The following is a 24,836-nucleotide window of genomic DNA, read 5'->3' as shown; positions in this document are numbered from 1 at the left end:
GTCGTCGTCTTTCAGCAACTTGTTATTCTGACTCTCCTTGTGAAACTCGGTGTGAAGCTCTAGCTCTTCTGTCTATGGATATTAACTGAGATTAACTGTAAATAACAAAATAATTAAAAATAATCATCATTAACACAAATAATAAATATTAAAATTAGTGAAGAAAATGCTTAAATTAGTACCTTAAAGTGCCTTTAATCAATGAATTGCACAAGGTTGGAATTGTTATGAGATTGTGAAATCAAAGTTCCAGGGTGATACTATAAATAGGGTAAAAATCTTATCCGACAAAAATCTAGGAAATCTTACTAAATCTTATCTGAAAATCCAACATCTGATCAGATAAGGTCGCAAGCTCGCAAGGCGCAAGGACGCAAGCTTGCGCCTTGCGAGGGCAAGACGCAAGTCTTCTTGCGTCTTGCGAGGGCAACCTGACAAATTTTTTTTTTTTGAGCTCCAACGCAAGAATTTGTTTGGGAATGGGCATTTTGGCTATAATCCCAAATTGTTAAGTCAAATTGATATGATTTGTAACATGTCCAAAACACTGTTAGTAACGTTTTTATTATTTTAGCCTTACTATTATCAATTTTTAAGTGATAACTATGAACATATAAGTCGTCATCATCATCCCTTATGTTAGGTTAAGACCTCATAATCCAACATTAACCCCACACCTTCAAACACACAAACTCCAGAATATTCTCTCAACCTTCATCATTGTAACTAACCTTCCACACTATGAAACTTGACATTTTATTGTGATCATGATGTGTGTTCATCATTCATTATCATAGTAGACAATTTCATATATTCATACATACTCATATACATATCGATACATATACATACATCAGATTCATCAAAATACACTTTGTAAAAAAGAATTTGAGGTAATAAAAAATTATTTCATGTGGTATCACACCTAAAGAAGATCATCTTCATCGATCCAGAAACTCAAATTCAAGTTTAAATTCGTGATCATTGCCCATGTTCTTTACAGTTTGACTTATTTTGGCTAATTCGAGCAACAATTACTTTAAGGTGTTCTTAGATCGCATTAAGAGATGTTCTAGGTTCTTTATTATTTACTTAAGCTTCAGCAATCACTAGTTCGCATTCACAATCACTTCAGAACTCCAGATCTACATTTCCCCTGCACCTTCAAACACATTAACTCTAGAATATTCTTTCAACCTTCATCATTGTAACTAACCTTCAACACTATGAATTTTGACATTTTGTTGTGACCATGGCCTATGTTTATCATTCATTATCATAGCAGATAATACTTTCATATTCATACATACATATACATATCGATGCATATACATACATCAGATTCATCATCAAACACCTTGTAAACACGAATATAAGATAAAAAATTTCTTTCATGTGGTATAAGAGCTAAAGAAGATCATCTTCATTGATCTAGAAACTCAAATCCAAATTTAATTTCATCATCATTGCCCCCTTCTCACAATTTGGCTTATTTTGACCAATTCGAGCAACGGTTAATTTCAGGTGTTCTCATATTGAATTAAGAGATGTTTCGGGTTCTTTATCATCTACTTGAGCTTCGACAATCACTAGTTCGCACATAATCACTACAAGAAAAATGAGCTTTAGTGACGGGAGTGTTATTAGTCACTAATAACACTAGATTGGTCACTGAATCTAGTTAGTGACCAAAATAGGCTGATCACTTCTCATCACTATAGACCCGTTAGAAAATATTATTAGAGATCAAAATACTAAAGTTGGTCACTAATATCGTATAGTTACCAAAATTTAGTGACGCCTCTTTTAAGGTTACTTAATAACATTATTAGTGATCAAATAATAAGTTGTCCCCAAAAGATCGTTACAAATGACATTTTTCTTGTAGTGAATTACTACAAAACTCCGGGTCTACATTCAAAGTTTTGAAGTCGTTTGACCAAATTTCAATTGGAACGATTCAAGTGTTGTTAGGATAATCGAGTGATTGTCGAGTGTTAATCACATCATTTGGAGTATTTTTCGTTCAGAGTTCTTATAAAATCTTCTAGATTTCACGTTCGAATTATTGAAGCTTTTTGGCGGTTTGTCACCGTGATTTTGGTTCTTTGAGAATTAGAATGTATTTTAGAACTAGAAATTGATTCGTAGTGGTTCTAAAAAGATGCAGAAAGTTACCTGAATCATTATCGAGCTTTTGTTCTGTAGAATTCTTCAATTTGTAGGTCGTCGGAATTGTGACTGGAATCTCACAGAGCAATTAGTTACTGAAGGAGAAATCATTTACAAGTACATACGTATTTCAAGTACATACATGAAATCATTTTGCACATTTGTAGACCTTCAATTTCATCTCACACATTTCAAGTTTATCGCATGTTTCAACAGAAATTACTTGATCGATTACATACGCGTTTGATGTTCATTCTCGTATCTGAAACACCTTTTTCGAGTAATTACATACGCGTTCGGTGTTACTCACACGTTTGAGTGATTCAAACATGTTTATACAATACAAACGTGTAGGAACTTACGAATTTCTATTTTTCAGTTTTAGATTTGTTGTTGGGTGATACGCTCAGATTAGTCAAGTGTTTATGTGTCATTAGGCGTAGAATAATCTACGGAGTATCCGGCAAAAGTTTAATCATTTGTAAAACTCAGGACTAAATCTAACTATTACTCCTAATTCTAAAATGGTAGTAGCGAAACTATGACCTATGGTTGTTCTTTAAAGAACAAAGAATTTGAAGTTAGGCAACTTAGAAGTCTTTGGTTAATTAGATGGGTTTTTAATAGTGTAGGTTGAGTTGGTTTTCTAATACTAGTAAAGTAAATTCCATAAAAGTAAATAGGCGGAGGTGTCGTGAGGTATGCTTCGATCGGGGGCATGGATGCTATGACAGTGATCTTTTTTGGGGCTAGGTAGTTAAGTATCTTAAAATCTAAGGAAAAAGTATCCTTATCCTTAAGGATGATTAAATTCAACAAGCCTACCAGACTCTGGTTCGAGATTTGGTCTTGGAGTCCTGTATGTCACTTGGAGTTCAAGATTTCCCTCATCGCGAGCGAGGACACTCGTATCTGAGTATAGATGCTGAATGAGCAAGATTATTGATGACCTTTTAGGGGTTACAGGAATAAGTTGACATGATCTATTTATGCTAGTATACTGATTCTTCATTCAGTTCAGATATTTATCTAATCCTATTATACATCATTAAGTTGACATACAATTGATAACGAAATAGGGAACACCTAGGTGGTTCATTCTAGCATCCTAAGAAGGCAGACTATTCCTAAGGTGATATGTCTAGTCAGCTGGGTGTTCAAATAGTAGGCAGTTAGGATGATTAAGCCCTGGTGGTGGTGGTAACTCTCTCGGGAGTTCTCCCGATGATAGCAACTGCTTAATTTATAGGTTGAACTTATCTCTAATCCTAGTATCCTTAACTCCTATGAGCACATGAGGTGTCGGGAAAATAATGGTCGTACCAATTTCGAAGAATCTATCAGGCAAGAATAACTAAGATTCAAAGCCTAATGAGTTAGCTACTCTCACGGGGAAGACTAGGTCTAAGTCATAATATAGGTTGGACAAATAACAATTACTAAACCTAAAATCGAGAATTCTGTATTTCTATCTAAAGGCTAACCGGCATAATAGTACTAATTAATAATTAACTACCCTCACACATACACCAATCGTAGCAACCATTTAGATTATTAATCTAGCATGACAATTATTTCGTAAGAAAAATAAAGGTAAAAATAATAACGAAAAACATGCTTAAAATAAATAAATAAACAATTGCTTGAAATAAAACCTTAATAGTGTTTGTACAAATATTTGACCGTCTAGTACACATCCTAGCTTAACCTCCTTAATAACTTTTCAATGAGATTAATAATTAATTGAAAAATATAAAATATAATTTTTTGGTGTGTGTATTGGTGGAATGGTGTAATTGTGTTTGAGTGTTGGGAGTATGGAGTATATATAGTGTTGGAATTCGTCATAATTGCACTCCAAGTCCCTCCTGATATTTGTTGGTTGATTTAACGACCCGTCAAAGTACACTTGATGACCATCGTTATCTTGGTCCCACAGCTTGATCATAACTCTAAATGAATTTAATAAATAACCTTACATTCTTTATTTAAAAATGATTTCCTATAAAGGAAACCTACCAAAATATGTAAGTTTAGAAAAACCATACATAAATACTTAATCAAAAGTTGACCAAAACAAAGTCAACAAACACCCACAATTTAATGTATCAAAATAGAATGCAAGTTGATGTTTAACAAAAGCTGTCATCATAAATATGCAGACTCTCTAAGCACAACGGAAACAATCAATCATAAACCTGATAATAGAACATGCGAGTAACTGTCAACAAAAATGTTGATTGAATTATAGGTTTAATATTGCAAACAATATTTAATTTAAACCATAAAAATTTATGTTTGAAAACATAAAGACTCATTTTGGATAACAAAATTATATGCTCGAAAACATATAAAACATTATTCTATTAACACGTGAGCCACCTGGTAATAACTTAACAACTCCATACCCTTAACAAAAACCAATATAAAAATATACACTCAACAGGTGTATCTTTAAAAATATGAAGTACTAATACATTCCGTCTGTAAATGCTAGCGCGACTAGCACGAAATGGGGTTGTCAGGCCCGATAGATCTATCCATAGGATTTGCATTCACCAGTAGAAATCAGTGATTAAAATTACCAGATTATGGAATATTTTCGTTCGACTCACAATGAATAATTTATACCAACTTCAACTTGTGTCCAATATGTAAAATAAAATGCATGTATTCTCATCCCAAAATATTTAAAATATAAAAATATGACTATAACTCACCTTAACATAAACGAAGTAATAACACAGAAACGTGAATCGCAGTAAATAAAGTGGTCAAGAATGATCACAACGCCGACCTATAAATGAAGCAGGTCGATATAAATAACTAACTTAGGTCAAGTCTTAGTATGATAGCTATAGTACTTGTTCCAAGTAAACATAGAACAACACTCAGTATGCTTCGGTATGATCAGGACAGCGTAAAAACACGTACTTTCTATTTTTAGCAAGTTTCTATTTTTGGCAGGTTTCCATTTTTGGAAAATTTTTTATTTTTAGAAAGTTTCTATTTTAGGAAAGTTTCTATATTTAGAAAGTTTTCATATTTAGAAAGTTTCTATTTTTGGAAAGTTTATAACTTAGGAAAGGTTCCTTAATTAGAAAGTCAACAAAAGTCAACTGAAAGTCAAAGTCAACAAAAAGTCAACTCAAAAGTCAACCTTGGTCAAACATAGTCAACATTAAATTTTAAAGTATAAGTTATAGTAATAATATAAGTTATCATGTTATTTAAAGTCATATATGTATAATCATGTCATATCATAAGTTTAATTAAATTAAATTGAATTAATAAAGTTAACATAAGTTTAAATGATATAATTAATATAACATAAGTATTTAATTCATTAATTAAATATTAGTCATAACATAAGTATTATTAATTAATAATAAATTTTTAATATAAGTATTATTAATTAATAATGAATTATTAATCATATCATAAGTATTTTATTATAATTATTAAACCATAAGTATTTAATAATTAAATTATAATTAAATAATAACTAAGCCTTATAATAATTAAATAATTATTTAATCTTTATTATAAGTTTTATAATAATAATCTCATAACATAAGTTTAATACTTATCATAAGTATTTTTCATTAATAATAAAAGTATTATTAATCATAAATTTAATTAATGGTTTAATTAAATCATAAAGTAATTAATAAATGATATAATAGATATATATATCATAAGTCTTAAATTAAATTAATTACTTTTATATCTTAAGTAATTTAATAATAATGAAAATCATCATTTATATCATAAGTTAAATTTTATAACCATAAGTTTAATTAAAACGTTCGACGGGTCATATCTTGAGCCTCGGGTGTCGGTTTTCGACGAATTTTATATATATCTTCGTCTAACCAAACAACCCGACATATTAGTGCACTAAAGAACCCCTAAGGTCAGTTCATAAGTCATGATGAACAGACATGAACCAACCTAGAACTTCAATCCGTTCAAAATCTTGTTTTAGTCATACCAGGTGATCCGTGGCTCGGATTTCAATGACCCGAACATGAATGTTCATCCAATCATCAATCCTAACATACTAGTACACCCAAGAGACTCCAAAAATGGTCACAAAGTCAGACCAAAACTGAATACATTCGTTTTTATATTTTAATTCCATGAAAACACCAAATTAATCATAACTTAAGATCCGGGACTCGAAATAACATGAATCCGGAGTCTAAAATCAATGTCTTGATGAGAGGAACACATCTAAATATGTTAATTTATCAAAAACATCAATTAAATGTACAGAAATGATCAAATAGTCCGCTGTCCAAATTTTATCAAACCGAAAACATACACAATCGAGCAATTCTACTCATACAATCATCAATACAACAATACACAAATGCTATACTATCATAATAACATTAAAATCAGTAAAATTAAATGAAAATCAAAAATCTAGGGTTAGGGTTTATACCCTAATCAAGAAATGAAAGATTGAGCGCGTAGAGAACGATGCGGTGAATCCGATTACACTAAAAGCCCTTTGAAACAAGCTCTTGGTTGATGAAGATGATGATGATAATGGTGAGTGATGGTGCCGGCTTCAAAGAGAGAAAAAGAGGAAGGAGAGAAAAATGAGAGAAAATAGGTTTGGAATTAAAATGTGAAAATAATCAAAATACTAGTAAATTGCAAAAAGGGAAAAATGGGAGGGATATGGGGTATGGCCGGCCACATTGTGTGGGTGGGCCCCATTTGTGGGCCAAAATGATAAAAAGACTAATAGCTTTTAGCCCGAACGCCCGAACGAAGCCCGAAAAGCGAAAACGCTGTTACGCGATTAAATCTTCGGAGAGATAACGCACATGCGACAAATAGAATATATAAACAATATATATATATATATATATATATATATATATATATATATATATATATATATATATATATATATATATATATGCATATGATATAAAAATATCATATTTAAAATAATTAAGATTCAAAAATCTCAAAAGTCTGACCGTTGGTTTGAAAATCGAAATGATTCGCCGGATAGAAATTCACGGCACGTAGAAACGTACAATTTAAAATATGAATACCAATATTCACATAACACATAATAATTAATATATTATTACTAAAATAATAATATAGGTCATAGAAATGACGTGGCGCGAATAACAATTAACGGACGTTAAATAATAAACGGTAAAAGATAATGGAAAAAGTAGGGTCGTGACACTACCTACCCGTTACGAAAATTTCGTCCCGAAATTTAAGCAAGTGCACGGGTTGACTCGACATCTGGGAATAAATGCGGGTACTTTTGCCTCATCTGATTTATACGTTCCTAAGTGAACTAGGGTCCGCGTCTAGCATTTCATCTAACTCGGACGATAGAAATTCTACTCTGCTTGAGTGTCTTAACCTCTCGGTCCATAATCTCAACAGGTTCCTCAATAAAATGTAGTTATTTATCAACATGAAGTTCATTGAGAGGAATGGTCTCATCAGCCTCGGCCAAGCATTTCTTCAAATTAGACACATGAAAAACGTCATGTACGGCGCCGAGTTCTTGTGGCAATCTCAAACGATAAGTCACGGGTCCAACTCTCTCAGTAATCTCAAACGGTCCAACAAATCGAGGACTTAACTTTCCTCTCTTACCAAAACGTACCACACCTTTCCAAGGTGATACCTTCAACATAACACGGTCACCGACCTGAAATTCTAAATCTTTTCTTCGAACATCGACATAACTCTTTTGCCGACTCCTGGCGGTTCTTAACCTTTCTTTGATCTATACGATCTTCTCGGTAGTCTCATGAATAATCTATGGGCCTGTGAGTTGAGCATCCCCAACCTCATTCCAACATATAGGAGACCTACACTTTCCACCATACAGAGCTTCAAACGGTGCGGTCTTAATACTTGCATGATAGCTGTTATTATAAGAAAATTCAGCCAGCGTCAAGTACTTATCCTAACCATTACCAAAATCAATGACGCACGCTCGTAACATGTCTTCCAACGTTTGAATGGTCATTTCACTCTGACCATCTGACTGTGGATGATAAGCGGTGCTCATATCCAACTTTGTTCCAAAGCTTCCTGTAAAGACTGCCAGAACCTCATTGTGAATCGACTGTCTCGGTCTAAAATAATTGACACGGGAACACCATGTCTAGAAACAATCTCCTTCAAATACAAACGAGTAAGCTTCTCCATCGAATCTGTTTCCTTAATTGGCAAGAAATGAGCTGACTTAGTAAGTCGGTCAATAATCACCCAAATGGTATCATAACCACCCGTAACTCTCGGTAACTTCGTAATAAAGTCCATCGTAATACCTTTCCACTTCCACTCGGGAATCTCAGGTTGCTCCAGAAGTCCGGACGGTTTCTGATGTTCAGCTTTGACCTTAGCACATGTCAAACACTTAGCCACATAAGTAGCCACATTAGCTTTCAAGTTGGGCCACCAGTATAGCTCCTTAAGATCGTGATACATCTTTCCTGAACCAGGATGAATAGAGTGCCTAGACCTATGAGCCTCATCTAACACGAGTTGTCGCAAATCACCAAATTTCGGAACCCAAAGACGTCCCGCAAAATACCGAGTACCATCTGCTCGTTCCTCAAATTGCTTTCCCAAGCCTGTAACCTTCTCTTTCATAAAGTTCTCCTCCTTCAAGGCTTCTTGTTGAGCTGCAAGAATCTGCCTTACGAGGTTTGTTCGAATGGTCATATTTAAGGCTCTGAACCTACGAGGTTCAACCCTCTCTTTACGACTTAACGCATCGGCCACAACATTGGCCTTTCCCGGGTGATATAGGAGTTCGCAATCATAGTCGTTCAACGTCTCAACCCACCGTCGCTGACCCATATTCAACTGTTTTTGGTCAAGGATGTGTTGAAGACTTTTGTGATCAGTGTATACTGTATTTTTGACCCCATACAAATAATGTCTCCAAATCTTGAGTGCAAACACAATAAATCCCAATTCAAAATCATGGGTCGTATAATTCTGTTCGTGAATCTTCAACTGACGTGACGCGTACGCAATGACTTTCTTTCGCTGCATCAAAACACAACCAAAGCCCTGACGTGAAGCATCACAATAGACAACAAAATCGTCATTACCCTCAGGGAGTGATAATATCGGAGCGAAAGTTAACTTCTTCTTCAGAGTTCAAAAATCAGCCTCTTGTTCATCCTTCCACTCATACTTCCTCCCCTTGTGCATTAAAGCAGTCAGAGGTTTCGCTATATGAGAAATCTTGAATGAACCTTCTATAGCAGTCTGCCAACCCTAGAAACTGACGAATCTGAGTAGGAGTCTTCAGAATTTCTCACTTCTCAATCGCCTCAATCTTAGCAGGATCAACTTGTATTCCCTGTTTATTAACAACATGTCCAAGGAATTGAACTTCTCTTAACCAGAAAGCACACTTAGAGAACTTAGCGTACAGCTCTTCATTCCTCAACAAATCTAGCACCAACTGAATTAATAAAGTTAACATAAGTTTAAATGATATAATTAATATAACATAAGTATTTAATTCATTATTTAAATATTAGTCATAACATAAGTATTATTAATTAATAATAAATTTTTAATATAAGTATTATTAATTAATAATGAATTATTAATCATATCATAAGTATTTAATTATAATTATTAAACCATAAGTATTTAATAATTAAATTATAATTAAATAATAACTAAGCCTTATAATAATTAAATAATTATTTAATATTTATTATAAGTCTTATAATAATAATCTCATAACATAAGTTTAATACTTATCATAAGTATTTTTCATTAATAATAAAAGTATTATTATTAATCATAAGTTTAATTAAAAGTTTAATTAAATCATAAAGTAATTAATAAATGATATAATAAATATATATATCATAAGTATTAAATTAAATTAATTACTTTTATATCTTATGTAATTTAATAATAATGAAAATCATCATTTATATCATAAGTTCCATTTTATACCCATAAATTTTAATTAAAAGTTCATCGGGTCATAACTTGAGCCCCAGGTGTCGGCTTTCGGTGAGTCTTATATATATCTTCGCCTAACCAAACCACGCGACACACTAGTGTACTCAAGAAACCCCCAAAATTAGTACCCAATTCGTGACCAACAGCCATACATCAACTTGGAACTTTAATCCGTTCAAATTCTTGTTTTAGTCATACCAGGTGATCCGTGGCTCGGATTTCGATGACCCGAACATGAATGTTCATCCAATCATCAATCCTAACACACTAGTACACCATAGAGACTCCAAAAATGGTCACAAAGTTAGACCAAAACTGAACATATTCATTTTTATATTTTAATTCCATGAAAACACCATTTTAATCATAACTTAAGTTCCGGGAATCGAAATAACATGAATCCAGAGTCTAAAATCAATGTATTGATGAGAGGAACACATCTAAATACTTTAATGTATCAAAAACATCAGTTAAGTGTACTGAAATGATCAATAAGTCCGCTGTCTCAAATCAAACAAACCGAAAACATGCAATAACGAGCATTTCTACGCATATAATCAACAATACAACAATACACAAGCACTATACTATCATAATAATCATCAAAAATAGAAAAATTAATAAAAAATAAAAAACCAGGGTTAGGGTTTATACCCTAATCGAGAATCAAGAGAATGATGAGAGCAACCCGATTATGCAAGAAGCCCTTTGATCCAAGCTTTTAATTCATGAAGATGATGATGTTAATGGTGATGGTGGCAATGACCACAAAGGGAGGAAGGAGAAGGGTGTGAGCAATTTAGGTTTTAATGAAATGAAATGATTTTGGAGTGAAAATGTAAAATGGCAAAACAAAGGCAAGGATCTCCCCCCTCTAAGGGGTTCGGCCGAAATTTTGAGAGGGGTGGGCCCCACATGGGCCACAATGATATATGAGAAGTTTATTGTGGCCCGAACACCCGATCGAAGTCCGAAACGCGAAAACCCTACTACGCGATTAATTCTTCGGAGAGATAACATATACGCGATAAATAAAATATATAAACATTATATATAATCATATGACATCAAAATATCATATTTAAAATAATTTGGATTTAAAAATCCCAAAAGTTTGACCGTTGGTTTGAAAATCGAAAAGATTCGCCGGATAGAAATTCACGATACGTAGAAACGTACAATTTAAAATATGAATACAAATATTCACATAACACATAATAATTAATATATTATTACTAAAATAATAATATAGGTCATAGAAATGATGCGGCACGAATAACAATTAATAGACGTTAAATAATAAATGGTAAAAGATAACGGAAAAAGTAGGGTCGTGACAGTACCTTCTCGTTACGAAAATTTCGTCCCGAAATTTAAGCAGGTGTAGGGGTTGACTCGTCATCTGGGAACAAATGCACGTACTTCTGCCTCATCTGATCTTCACGCTGCCAAGTGAACTCGGGACCGCGTCTGGCATTCCATCTCACTCGGACGATAGGAATTCTACTTTGCTTGAGAGTCTTAACCTCTCGATCCATAATCTCAACAGGTTCCTCAATAAAATGGAGTTGTTTATCAACATGAAGTTCGTCAAGAGGTATAGTCTCATCGGCCTCAGCCAAACACTTCTTCAAATTCGACACATGAAAAATGTCAGGAACGGTACTAAGTTCTTGTGGCAATTTCAAACGATATGCCACGGGTCCAACCCTCTCTGTAATCTCAAACGGTCCAACAAAACGAGGATTCAACTTTCCTCTTTTACCAAAACGTATGACACCTTTCCAAGGTGATACTTTCAACATAACACGGTCACCGACCTGAAATTCTAAATCATTTCTTCTAATATTCGCATAACTCTTTTGTCGACTTCTAGCTGTCCTCAATCTCTCTTTAATCTGTACAATCTTCTCTGTAGTCACATGAATAATTTCTGGACCTGTGAGTTGAGCATCCCCAACCTCATTCCAACAGTTAGGAGACCTACACTTTCTACTATACAGAGCTTCAAACGGTGCGGTTTTAATACTTGCTTGATAGCTGTTATTATAAGAAAATTCAGCCAACAACAAATATCTATCCCAACCATTACCAAAATCAATCACGCACGCTCGTAACATGTCCTCCAACGTTTGAATGGTCCTTTCACTCTGACCATCTGACTGTGGATCATAAGCGGTGCTCATATCCATTTTAGTTCCCAAAGCTTCCTGTAAGGATTGCCAAATCCTCCATTTAAATCGACTGTCTCGGTCTGAAATAATAGATACATGAACACCATGTATTGAAACAATCTCTTTCAAGTACAATCGAGTGAGCTTCTCTATCGAATCTGTTTCCTTAATAGGCAAGAAATGAGCTGATTTTGTGAGGCGGTCTACAATCACCCAAATGGTATCATAACCACCCACTACTCTCGGTAACTTCGTAATATAATCCATCGTAATGCCTTCCCACTTCCACTCGGGAATCTCAGGTTGCACCAGAAGTCCAGACAGTTTCTGATGTTCAGCTTTAACCTTAGCACATGTCAAACACTTAGCCACATAAGTAGCCACATCAGTTTTCAAATTAGGCCACCAGTATAGCTCCTTAAGATCATGATACATCTTTCCTGAACCAGGATGAGTAGAGTACCTAGACTTATGAGCCTCAGCTAACACAAGTTGTCGCAAATCACTAAATTTTGGAACCCAAAGATGTCCCGCAAAATACCGAGTGCCATCTGCTTGTACCTCAAATTTCTTACTCATGCCTCTGACCTTCTCGTTCACGAAGTTTTCCTCCTTGAAGGCTTCTTGTTGTGCCTCGAGAATCTTTCTAGCGAGGTTAGTTCGAGTTGTCATATTCAAGGCTCTAAATCTACGAGGTTCAATCCTCTCTTTTCGACTTAACGCATCGGCCACAACATTGGCCTTTCTCGGATGATATAAAAGTTCACAATCATAATTATTCAACGTCTCAACCCATCATCGCCGCCTCATATTTAGCTGTTTTTGATCAATAATACGTTGAAGACTTTTGTGATCAATGTACACTGTACTTTTGACCCCATATAGATAATGTCTCCAAATCTTAAGCACAAACACAACAGCTCCAATTCTAGATCATGGGTTGTATCATTCTGTTCATGGATCTTCAGCTGACGCGACGCGTAGGAAATGACTTTCTTTCGTTGCATCAAAATACAACCAAAGCCCTGACGTGATGCATCACAATAGACAACAAAATCGTCATTTCCCTCAGGTAGTGACAATATCGGAGCAAAAGTTAATTTCTTCTTCAGAGTTTGAAAAGCAGTTTCTTCTTCATCCTTCCACTCATACTGTAACATCCTCTACCTGGCCTAGCTGTAAGATTACTAGTTGCCCTTAAGTTAGTGTAGTGTTATTATATGCTTTTATTATTATTTAATGTTTATTATTATTTAATGATGTGGTTAGGGCCAGTTTGTGACAAGGGTCACAGAACAGGTTTGTTTATTTAATTTGGACTTCGTTTGGGTTACCAAATGATGTATGAAAGATATCAGATAACTGATAAATACCCGTGTGTTGCACGGTGTGGAAAATTAACCTAAATTAAGTGACTAGTGCATGTGTTCTTCTTTCCATTTCTAGAAAATTCCCAAACACACCCGTTCTTCATCTCCCTCACCTACTTCAAACCATAATCCTTGATTCCTGTTTTAGAGCTCAAATCGTTTATATCTTTGTGTTCCTTGTGATTTATTGATTCTAACAAGGTAAGAATCATAGCTTTTCATGCTCTAATCTTTGAGAAAATTGAGTTTTTGTGTAAAGTTTTACAAAGTGAGTAATTTGGGTCAAAATGGTTGGATTTGATGTTGTTTGAGTCCAAATCTTGTGGGTTTATGTTTCTACATGTTTAGTGTCTTCGATTTGGTCAGTTTTGAGGTCGTAATCGAGCTCTAGAGCAAGAATTGGTCGATTTTGGGGGAAACCCGTCACTTTGTCTTCAGCTTCTGCAGATAAACACAGTCGGCCGAGTGTCTCGAGACACTCGACCGACCGACTAGACCATCGACCCAGTGTGTATAACCCACGGCCGAGTGTGTCTGTGAGAGACCATCGACCGAGTGACTAGACACTCGGCCGAGTGAGTGTTGACAGTCGGCCGACTGTCTCTGACAGTCGACCGATTGTCTTTGGAAGTGTAATATTTTACCAAGTGTTGATTTTTAGCCGTTATACTGCCCGTTTGTATTTTGATGTCCAGGATGTAAATTTTGAAAGTGCATAGTGTTAAGCAAAAATGTTTAGCGGACGCTTTTTGATAAAAAAAAAAATTTCTGTATTGGGTTATTTGGGGTTAACGGACAGAAACTAACTTGTGTATATGTTTTTCTCAGGAGAAAAGGAGAAAGAGAAGGTTCAGTGATTAGATAGCTGAATACCTTCTCATTTGCTGGTAATCGGTGAGTGGGACTAACTGGAGAATATAGTATAGAGAAGCATGTTAAATTATGATTGCCATGCTTGTTAGATATACTTATTATTGTGGTTAGTTAGTACGTTGTGATGACTGCATGTTAGTTGATGCTTGTCTGCTGGAGCCCAGTGCGTCCCTATTGTGTGGTAGCCTCGGTAGGAGAGATCAACCTGCGGGTTGGGTTCCTCATGTGGTAGCCTAGACAATCGAGGTGTATATATATGTGAATAACGCGTTCGTCGCGTGTGGATTATATATATACACACGGTGGTGGAGGAACTTCTGGTAAGCCCCAGTCCGATCAGCTGGTGGTTAATGGTTTGGCCGAGCCGCCAGAGTCTCTGTAGATGGCACTTGGGTGATGTTTGTGTGTTAGACTTTGTGACATGATTAGTATGACAGTTCCTGTATACTATTGCTTGTAGTTAGTCGTACTCACTTAGTTTCATGCTAATTCCCCTCCATCTCCTCCCTGCAGGTTGTTAACTTTTGTAGATAGTGTTTTTGGGAGAAGACGGGCATGATGATGTTATGTTTGACAGGGTTAACTCTGATGTGGTCTTTTAGGATATGAACCATGTGCTTTTGAAAGCAGAATGTAATTACGTCCTTTCCAGTTGAATATGTAATTTGTTTTAATGACATGTGACATCGGTTTGTACAAATATTGATATCGTATTTAAATAATATAATGCTTCCGCCTCGTATATAAATTTTTTTTTAGCGGTGTCATAAGTTGGTATCAGAGCTTAGTTTGGCAGCATGTGCATTGTGATCTAAATGTCATCTTCTCAAACTTAGTATAGTCATGTCAAACATAACATGCTGGGGATGGGTTAAGTGAGTACTAGGACAGGTTATGTGTTAGTTGTTAGTACTAACAGAGTTTATACTAAGCTTTGGTGTGAGTGTTGTGGTAGTGCAGTAATGGCAGATAATGAAGCAAACGCTATTGGCCCCACTGCCCCCGGAACTGGAATCTTCCGAGCTCCTGATGAAGATGAACATGTGTCATCAGAGGAAGAAACCTCTCAAGAAGTAATAAATCTTCAAAATCAATTATTAGAAGCTCAGGAGAAAATTAAGTAATTAGAACAAGAACGGGCGCAATGGCACCCTAACACCACTACGTTGAACAAAACTTTTCCTCCAAATTACCATATTCAAGTCGGTGGTAGTTCTCAGTCACAGTTTCCTCAAACCACCTATCAAAACCTCCAAGTTCCATTCCCGTTTAGTCAGTCGTTTCCAAATTAGATGATATACCCATTTCAAATTCCTGAGACGAGAAAGAAGTGTACATATAAACAGTTTATGGATTGCAAACCTCCTGAGTACAGAAGACACACAAACCCTACGATGACCCTTAATTGGCTAAGAGAAGTGGAGAGGGCGTAAGAAGCATGTTTTTGTGAGCCAGAATCTATGGTGTTATTTGCTAGTAGGCTTCTCAAAGGTGAAGCAATGGAATGGTGGGACTCTATCACTTCATATTTACCTAAAGAACAGATCAGTCAAATTACCTGAGAACAATTTGTTGCTAAGGTTCGTGAGTAGTATTGTTCTGAGTATGAGATGGAAAGATTGAAAACTGAGTTTCTGAGTATGAAGATGACAGAAAGTATGACGATTGATGAAGTTTACAAAGATTTCACATCGAAGTTAAGGTTTGTTCAACAATGGGTACCGACTGAAAAGGATAAAATTCAACATTTCATGCTGGTGATTAATTCAGAGTACAGAACCGTTACGAGATTTGCAACAACCTTGACACAGGCTCATGAGATGGCTAAAGTTACAGAAGGTGATATAATGGCAGCAAAAAGAGAAAGTTCGAGAAGTGGATCTTTTGGGGGTAAATCAGAAGGTCAATTGGGTGGACAATCAAATCAGCAGTCGAGTAAGCAATCCGGTTTTCGTGGTAAAAAGTCAGGCAGGTATAAATAGAAAAGTAAGTCTGGTATTAGTGGATCAGGTTCAAGTCAGTCTGGGTGGTGTAATGTTTGTAAGTCAACCCATACCGGCCCGTGTTCTCCAATAACCAGAAGGTGTTTGAAATGTGGAGTGTTAGGTCATGAATTAACAGCTTGTTCTTTTAAGTCTAATGTTTTTTGGAGTTGCCATCAAGAGGGGCATAAATCAGCAAATTGTCCATCTGCGTCAAGAGCCGGTTCTGGGACAGGGTCAGGGGCGAGGTTGGTAACTTCTGGGGGATCTTCTACTTCTATTGCCGGTCAGAAGAGAAAGAATCATCCAACAGCAGAGGCAAGGGCATTTCAGATGACGGTAAGTTGAAGTTGCCTGTTAGGATGTTAGATGCGCCTTTGGGAATAGAAGTAGCTGATGGTAAGATGGTTCCATGCACATCATCTGTGTCTGGAATTACCATCAAAATTGATGTCCATTCCTTCCCTTTAACCTGTTTATTGATGCCTATATCTAGCTTTGATGTAGTAATAGGCATGAATTAGTTAAGTGCGAATAGGGCTAGTATCAAGTGCCATAAGAAGATGATTTCTTTTCTGTTGGCCGATGGGTCTCGGGTAGTAGCGAGGGGGGAGCGCGGTGGATTTAACTTCCCTATGGTTCCCCTAATGAAAGCTCAGAAGGTGATATCGAAAGGGTGTGATTCGTTCTTAGCCTACGTGATCGATGTTAAGAAAGAAAAGAAGCAGGTGACCGATATTCCCGTCGTGTCCGAATTTCCAGAAGTGTTTCCAGATGATTTACCAGGGTTTCCTCCAGTACGTGAGGTAGAGTATAAAATTGATTTGGTTCCAGGTGCTACGCCAGTTGCAAAAGCTCCTTATAGATTAGCTCTGTCAGAAATCCGAGAAATGATGTCTCAGATTTAGGAACTGTTAGATAACGGGTTTATCCGACCAAGTTCTTCACCGTGGGGGTGCTCCTGTGTTGTTTGTGAAAAAGAAAGATGGGTCGCTTCGGATGTGTATAGATTACCGTGATTTGAATAAGAGAACAATAAAGAATAAGTATCCTTTACTGATGTTATGCGAGGTGTATACGAAATAGTTATATTTTTATTGCGAAATACTATTAAATACGATACAATTTTACACAAGTTATTTATTTATTGAATGGGATATACCTAAACCTTGCTACAACACTTATAGGCAGTGTACCTAACCGTAGAGTAGTGTAGTTTTTAGTAAGTCCGGTTCATCCACAGGGAGCTAGCCAAGTTTAACGCTATATTTTTTAAACTATATTTGTATAAATATATATATATATATATATATATATATATATATATATATATATATATACATATATATATATATATATATATATATATATATATATATATATATATATAAGTAGTATTATTATTATTATAAAAAGGGGGTTTTACCGTTTAATAACTGGTTTGTCGATTTTATGTCTTAAGTCGTAATTAAAACCTAATGTAAAATATTAAATATACAAATGACTTAATTTAAAGCGTAAAGTAAATAACGATAATAAAAGTGCGATAATTGAAAGTACGATAATTAAAATGACGATAAATAAAATTGCGATAATTAAAAGTACGATAATTAAAGGTGCGATGAGATATAAAATAAAGGAATTATGCTTATTTAAACTTCCGTAATCATGATGTCCGACGTGTTGATTTTAATTTATTGCCATGGGTTAATTGTCCTTTATCCTGGATTATTCGATATGTCCATCTGGTTTTTGTCCATAACAGTCCATCAGTCATAAATACAAAGTGCGAGTGTCCTCGTCAAATTATCCTTATACCCGAAGTCAAATATTCCAACTAATTGGGGACTTAAACTGTAATAAGGTTTTAATACATTGTTAATGATTACACCGGGTTATCGACTGTGTGCAATCCAAGGTTTTAATACTTTATTAACAATTACACCAAGTGTCCTTATATGTAATCCACCCCTGTTTTAATGAGTCTATTGACTATTAATCCATTCCCGTGTCCGGTTAAATGAACGATTATTAGTATTTATAAATATCCCACCCATCGTGTCCGATCGAGTGTATATGGTTATTTATAGATACGTCAAATTGTAAATCTCTATATTAAATTAACGAACTATCATTCAGTTAAACAAATATAAAGCCCATTAATAGCCCATAGTCCAATTTCCACAAGTGTCGGTCTTTTGTCCAAACCCCAATTATGGTCCAAAGCCCTTTTACCTCATTTTAATATTTAGTCCAACATCATGATTACTTCAATTTAAATAAGCATAATAATAACTTAGCTACGAGACATTAATTTAAAAAGGTTGAACATAACTTACAATGATTATTAATAGCGTAGCGTTACACGGACAGAATTTCGACTTACAAACTTAAAACATTCGCCAACATAACCTTATTATTATTAAACTTAAATTAAAATTAAAATTAAAATTATATATATATATATATATATATATATATATATATATATATATATATATATATATATATATATATATATATATATATATATATTTACGTAGATAGAAAGAAGGAAAAGGAATGAATGAAATCGATCAGAATGCGCGGCCTTTTATAGGCCCACTTTGAACTGTTGTGCTCCGCGACTGCGGTGGTTTTGTGCTTCACAGCTCCGCGAGTGCGGAGCTTTGGAATCTAGCTCACTATAGTGAGTTAAACGTGGGCTGCTTATAATTATAATATATAATAATATATATAATTAATTATATATTATATTATATTCTTGTGCATAGTTGACATGAAATTTTTGGTCCGTTGCGTCGCGTGCTGAAAGTTGGTTCATGTCTTGGTTCCAGATTTTCGAACGTCCTTTCATACTATTTAATATCTTGTACTTTGCGTTTTGCAGCTCGTACTCTTGTAACTTTTAGACGTTTCTCAGCAATAATTTGAACCACTTGGATTGTACTTTGTACTTTTTAGCTTTTTAGTCGTTTGTGTCTTCAAATCGTCGAATCTGTCTTTTGTCTTCACCTTTTATTATTTAAACGAATATCACTCGTAAATAGAACAATTGCAACTAAAAGCTTGTATTTCTTGAAGGATAATGCTATGAAATATGTGTTTGTTTTTAGCATTATCAAATATTCCCACACTTGAGCGTTGCTTGTCCTCAAGCAATATAGATCTTGAATAAAACTTTACTAGAATCACTTCTTTATTCTTCACACTTTGTACATCAGTGATTTCAATACGGCGGTTATGAACAATGATGGTAACGATGTGGTTTACAGTCCCACATGACTATAAAAATTTAGATACGTTAGGAAATTGGATCTTTATGAAAATATTTGATCTTTTGAAAATTCAATCTAGTTTTTACCCTAGATAAGTTTTTCGGAATAACCCTTCACCGGTGTTTGCAAATTGTTTTTGTGGGTTTCGTGGGTTTCAGATTTGAAAATTTTAGCTCAAAACTTATGGTTTTGTGTCACCCACTTGCTAACCTTGTATTGGGAAAGCAACACGTCCAGTATACTTGCTCTGTATATTACCTTTTGGTAAACTACCGTTCGGTTGTAAAGGAAAGCATTGAACAAGCAACTGTTATGGCAATGTCTAATGACATGCTTTTGATTATGGTCTATATCGTGTCGGATGCAATTACTATCCTTTGTAGGAGCAATAGTAAAGATCACCCTATAGTTTTTCGGTCTGGCACAAAGTCCTATCTTAGACCATGCTATGCAACCACCGTTCTTACGGTTGACACCCAATTTGGTTCAGGTGACCTAATGAATTCTGGTGAATTCTTAGGATTTTACGTTCAATGGTAATGAACGCATTAAAAATGGGTTTTCAGAAAACAAATCGGTTTGTAATTTGATCAAAATATTTTCTCGTTCAAGCTCAATTTTAGATATCATCGAATTCCATGAGTTTATAATTCTCAATCTTTAAGGTCAATCTCAAGGATTGAGTAATATTAGGCTTAAAAGCTGATTTTTGATCTTTTAAGGAGATTATCCTTTCTGGGGATCTGATTCATTAATCTTTATAAGTTAATTTGCACGGTGCCCCCCCATTGTACAAGACAAATCCTCTCATGATTAGGATAAGTCTGACCACTTGGCGACCCTGTTTGATGCTGAGGTCCGTAGATTTCCAGCAGATTTTTCGAGAAAACTTTTCAAGGTTTTTCATAGTCTCTACAACTGGTCTGGACGACAACTTCCCGACCTAAATCAAGAAGCGCGTGTCTTTTTCTCGGAAGACTTTACTTCCTTTTAAATCAAGTGGCACATTTCTTTCAAATATATTATAAGAAATCGGGTAAAACTGATAAAAACGTTCAAAACAAAAGTATCTTTAATTATTTGTACAAAGATATGTGATATGTGATTTAAATAACTTGGTAAAAATTTCCCACACTTGGCTTTTATTTTCCTTTCTTTGCTTTTTTATTCTCCTCTATTTCATTTTAAATGAATTCTAACATTTTGGGTTGTTTCTCAATTTATGTCCTTTACGAGGTAACGACAATTTCGGTATTAACACCTAGTTTTATCGTTCATAAATATGTATAAACATGATTTTGAATTCATTTATTTGAAAATTTTTAAAATTTTTACTAGAAATGAGTAGTCAGTATATAAGACTAGGGCTGTTCTATATTATCAGAGAGCTCTAGATTCTAATACAACTACTGCGTTACTAGTAAAGTTTAATGGTGGCTATTATACCAAGTGTATAAGTCAAAAAATTTTAAAACCGAAAGAATTTAATCCCTTCCCACACTTAAGAACTTGCAATGCCCTCATTTGCAAGAAATCAGTAACATTTTAAATTATTGAGGATGATTAGCGTAGAAAAATTATTAAAATTTTACCAAAGTTTCCAAACATATTGGCGTTTGTTTTGAATGATAAATGGTGCACTTCATTTGTTCATTCCGTCTGTTGTTACATCACACTTGTTTTTCGTTTTGTCGTCAAAATTAATAGCTTTTACTGAACTTAATTCTAGTCTTTGAAAGTGCGCTGTTTTACCCTGTTTTGTACATGAGATAGACTATAAACATATATGTATATATGTATATATATATATATATATATATATATATATACACATACATATTTTTGAAGTTGGGTATATCACCCCACATTCAAAAATTATTAAAATCTAATAATAAAAGTTAGAAAATTATAAAAACTATTATAGTATCAAAAGAAGTATTAAAAGTATAAAATTACAAGTTACAAAATAAATAAAAATAGGCATAAAAGAAAATTAGGGTTGATGAGGATGGTGCCTGTAGGGATTCCATTCATAGCCGTAAGTGCTGTAGAATGCTTGAGCTGGGTCATATGTAGGGTACGGTGGTCGGGTCTGTGTAGTCCAGGGAGGAAATATGGGCATTTGAGTAGGAATGTAGTTTGTATTTATATGTGCACAATGACTTATGATTTGGTTTTGATGATACTGCCAATCTTGAAATGCTCGTTGTCTAGCCATTTCATACTCATGTTGAGCCATAAAAATTTGCATTTCTGTCATCTGATTCCCCCCTCCCATATTACCTTGCTGCTGATCTCTTTCGACCTGTGGATGATTGCCATCATATGGTGCTGCAGCGTTATGTCGTTTCTTTAAAACCTTAGCACCATGATATACTTTCAAACCAATTGTATCATGGGGTTCTGGTGCTGCAATTATTAATCCCCCTGACTTCTATCGACACCGAGATACTCAGCAATTAAAGTAACAAAGATACCACCTCCTATTATACTATTAGGCCGTATACCCCTAACCATAGCCGATAAATAATAACCCACACAATAAGGTATACTCACAGCGTTCTGTGGGTCTCGAATACACATGAGATAAAATAAATCATTTTCATTCACCTTCTCTTTGTTCCTACCTCGCTGTGTAATCGAGTTTGCTAAGAACCTATGGATTACTCTTAGCTCAGCTCTATCAATATCAGTATAAGAGTAATATCCCCCACGAAATTGGTTATGGCTAGTCATTCTACTCCATATTCCATTCATATCAAACTTTTCATCAACCCTCCTACCATTAACTATCAACCTTTGACAATCAGTAGATGCTAGTTTCTCAGGCGTATATATACACAAAGCCTGAGCCATGTCTAGTAGAGACATATGGCGCATCACACCTCCTAAAAAAATCTAATAAAACTCTGATCGGTTAAGGTAGTTACCCAATCATTTATTTCAACACTACATAATAATTCCACACACCATTCTCTATATACATGCCTACGTATATTGAATAAACGTTCCCAATAATTAAAAGTAGAATTATAATACCTTTGTGTAAGTAATTCTCTGATTGGATCGGCCAATCCCACTGTTTCTAACGGTTCCCAATCTATTACCCTGGGTACTTCAACAACATTAGATTGAAGGGTGTGTAAGTTCCTTTGATATTTTGGATATTCTATCTAAAATCTGTCAAACCTCAAGTTTGGGTGTAAATCTGCCTCATGGATATTTGAAAATGAAATGACTTGATGAGGTATATTTTGTCTGTATTGGTCATTAATATCCTGTTCGTCTGCATTCTCAGGAGGAGCATTGCGATCCTGAGATCCGGATGAAGATTCACCCCTTTCAGTCTGCAACAAACATTAAACACAATTTTTGTGCATCCAAATATGCATTAGTGTTAGCAGAATGATAACTCAAAACAATCACAATGACATGTTTAATCCATATTAAAATTTATACGCATTTTCGCAATATTAACAATTCTACACTTTTACAAATAAACATATATGAAAATGTATACAATGTTTCTTAGCATTCATCTTCTAAATCATGTCAAAAATAATCATTATAGCAATTAAATGAGTTCCAAATGGCATTCATATCAATTAAATCGAGTTCATGCATTTTTGACTCAAAAAGTCCACTTTAATACTCAAAAATCATGTTTAGGATCAAAGTTTTGATCATTTAGCAACCTAAACATGTTACACTACTTAATTAAGCATGAACCATCAACAAAATTCGGCCATAACCCGTTTATATCAAAAAGCCCCAATTTTGCTCAAGAACACAAACCCTAGATTACTCAAAAATTGAAGTTTAAGGCTTCTAATCATGTTAAACAGCATCAATCTAGGTTATACAAGCATAATATACAAACAATTTAAGCACAATTAAACTAGAAATCATCAAAATCAAATTAGGTATAATTTTGCTCAAGAACACTAAAAATCCGGATTAAAGAGTGTTAAGATGTAAAAATTACCGATTTTCTTGAAAAACTTCTTGGCAAGTATCTCCTCATCGTGATTTTAGCAAAAAAATTTGATGATTATCGGTTAAAAATTGCGTTTTTAGCGGGTTTTTGTGGGTTTTTTCGCAGAAAATATGTGGGGGGTGTGTATGTAGACTGGTCTGTTCGACCAGTTAACCTAGTCTGGGATTTCATTTTTCCGCGAGTGCGGATGTGGGACCACACAAAACTCTGCGAGTGCGGATTTTTTTTTTTTTTTTAAACCTTTAACTTATAAAACAAATAATTAATTAATTTTAAAAATTTGTTTCTTACTAGAATGAGGGCGTTTCGGTACGTTGACCTAGTTCATCCCTCGATAAAATTTTAAAATTTGTCGTTTTAAAGCGATTGTTTTAAAAGCAAAGATTTTTGAGTTTTTTAAATGTTTTTGGCATACTTTAAATCAATAAGATTAAAAATAATGATAACAAAATTTCTCGCCCCGCCCTTGGGTAAAGCAATTTCAGTTCCATGACCTAGTTTTCAACTTACGACGAATTTTAGAAATCATATTTTTAACTTAATAAAATAAAGTAAATTTTTATTTTTAAATTCACACCAAACTTAAATTTTAAAATGCATAAGATTTCATATAAATATTATTAATATTTATATATTTTAGTTTTACAAACTCATATTAAAAATATTAGTTTTTAAAATATTTACAAACTTAATTATATTGGTTTTAAAAATTTACAATAATTATTTAATATTAATTTAAAAACAAGGTAAAAATTAAAATTAAAAATATTTTTGGTCTTTTATCCCACTTTAATCAATCAAATATTATCAAAAATATACGCCCCTCTTTTGGGTAAAGTAATTTCGGCTATTTTACCTGGTTTTACTCCTGACGAATTTTTTAAATATTTTGTATTGATTGATTAAAGATATTTATACCTTTTGAATAAATGGTAAATTTCGCAGTGATGAATTAAATTTTTGTATGATATCAATAATTTCGATTTCGCATA

The sequence above is a fragment of the Rutidosis leptorrhynchoides genome, chromosome 7 (assembly GCF_046630445.1).
Source record: "Rutidosis leptorrhynchoides isolate AG116_Rl617_1_P2 chromosome 7, CSIRO_AGI_Rlap_v1, whole genome shotgun sequence".
Classification (NCBI taxonomy): domain Eukaryota; kingdom Viridiplantae; phylum Streptophyta; class Magnoliopsida; order Asterales; family Asteraceae; genus Rutidosis; species Rutidosis leptorrhynchoides.
Note: the sequence above shows the minus strand (reverse complement) of the source record.